Raw genomic sequence first — 2,376 nt, 5'->3', positions numbered from 1 at the left:
CACAGAAGAATCTCAGGGTGTTGGTTAAGTCTTTAACTTCAGAGTTACAGAAATTGGGACTGGTGTTGGAACAGAGCGGGGCAAACAATGTTGGGTGGGGCTGCATGTATCAGGAGCTTTGAAGATGGTGTCAACTCTTGATTTCTGGACTGGAGAAGCATCTGGTAGAAGAATCACTTTGAGCAACCGGATTTAACAGCAGCATTCTGCACAGGCTGAGAGGTACCGATCTCCTGGGAGGTTCCAGAGGTGATCCTGGAGTGACTGAGATGAAGCATGGCTTCTGCTGGCCTCGATCTATGTCCGGCTGGTTTACGTCTTGTATTTCCATGGGGCAAGGGGATCTGCCAGGTGTGATTTCCACGTGGAGCCATGAGGATCCGTATGTGCTAATCCCCTGCGGGAGGATTACAAGATTTTCACTTTTCTGCAGAAGGAGTCACCGAGGTGGGGTTCTGTCACAAGACTGACGTATTCATGGTAGAAACACTAACACGGAAGCCAAGCTGTAGCCCTTTTTTCCCTTCTTGCCCCTTCCCTTTGCCTTGAGAAATCGCAGATTTGCTGTCCCAAATCATGACTAACCGAGGAGGGAGCAGGAGGGTTGGAGCCAAACCGAAACCCACAGCAGTTCGCACAGGCTTCCTGGCTCTTGTGTGCACTCTGCTGCTATTTTATTCCGTGATCATATGACACTGGCCAATGCTGTTTGTAAACTAAATATTTACTCAGTGGGGCTGCGTTTAGAAATGCCACATGCTCGCTGCCAAGCGCGCCCTGGTCACACGTGCTGCTGTACGTGGGGCTCCGCAGCCGGGAGGTGGACGGCGGCCGCAGAAACACCGACGAGAACCATTCTGCCAGCAAACGGTCCCACTGACCGTGGTTCGTGTATCTGTGTTCAACTGCCATGCTACTGGGTCAGCTGCGGAGGACACAGCTGCCCTAGTGCAAGCACCTGTGACAGCACGGCAGTGCAGGCATTGCCGGGGCTTTTCTGGTCTCCTGGGTTTGGAACCATCCCCCTTTCTCCATATGGAGGTGAAAATCTGGGTTTTTTCTTCACTCAGCTGGTCCCAAGCACTTTCTCAGGACTTTGTAGGTGGTTTAGTTGCTCTGCTCACCGCTATCCTGTATGTATTTATTGTACAGCGGGCAGGTAGCACCAATCATAGGCTGGAGTTGTGCTACACATGATGCCCCTGCTAGAAAATGAGCAGTATTAAAGTGTTTACACCTTGCTGGAGCTCGATTCTCTGAACCCTTCATTCTCCTCCCTTCTGGCTCCTTGCACTCCCTGATCTCCCTACCTCTGTCCCGCGGGGGATGCCCAGGAGATATGCAAACCAAAAGCCTTGGCAGCTGTTGCATCACTGATACTCATCAGAAGTTCCATCATGCTCATGTGTTCTGTACGCTCCGAGGAGGGAGCAGCCACGAGCAATACCATTACAGCACTGAGGTTTCCCGATAAAGATCAGATCTTGTCTGGTTGCTGAACAGGCCTTGCCAGATGAGCAGAGTTTTGCAGAGCCGTGTGTAACGTTTCCTGGTGTCCCCCGTTTCCTTATTGTAGCATCAGCTTCGTGCTTGAGAGAAGAATGCCTTGGCAAGAGCTGCGGGCAGAAACCGTGGCGCAGCGAGTGTCCCTGGCTGTCAAGGGCTGCACCTGCTAGCAACGGGGGAAGCCAATACGCCCTCTCTGCAGATTTTAGAAACTGAGCACTTCCTCCCTATGGAAAAACTGCAAAATGCTGGTCCCCGGCCAGAGCCGAAGGAACACCATGAGCTGGGCATGGAGACTTGCCCAGCGATGCCTGGGATTTAAATCAGAGGAGCCAACTTTCTCGGAGCCGTTGGTGGGTAATTCTGGGCACTGGATGCACTTTGTTTCAAAGGCTGCTGGAACCATAATCCCTCCGTGCCATTCCAGCAGCACTCAGAGCCCACCAACTGCCAAGAAAAATACAGGGATGGCAAGAGCTTTGCCTGCTGAAGGTCTGTGATGGAGAGTCCCTGCATCCGCCCAGCCATCTCCCTGCCTCGAAGGTTGTCTTGTATCATTGACAGAGAGAAGATAAGAAGGAACTAAGAATTTAGAGAAGCGCCGTGCTCTGTAGTTAACTCACTTCTAGCGTCTTCTGCCTGCAAAACCCAGCAGTGCCTCAAAGAGAGAGAAATCAGCCCGAAGTCTGTATTTTTCTTTATGTAAAGCAAATTTCAGGGGCAATTTGGCAAGCGGGGAGTGTTTCCTCACAATAAATAACTACACTGACAAGACGACGTTACTTCTCCCCTGACTTTTTTTGCCTTTCTCTTCTGGCTTTAGAGGCTGGGGGGCTGTGGCGGTGGGGGGCACGTATTCTTACCGCGTGC

Source organism: Buceros rhinoceros, unplaced genomic scaffold (genome assembly GCF_000710305.1).
Source record: "Buceros rhinoceros silvestris isolate BGI_N320 unplaced genomic scaffold, ASM71030v1 scaffold4102, whole genome shotgun sequence".
Taxonomy (NCBI): Eukaryota; Metazoa; Chordata; class Aves; order Bucerotiformes; family Bucerotidae; genus Buceros; species Buceros rhinoceros.
The sequence above is the reverse complement of the archived record's forward strand: the minus strand, read 5'-3'. Positions refer to the sequence as shown.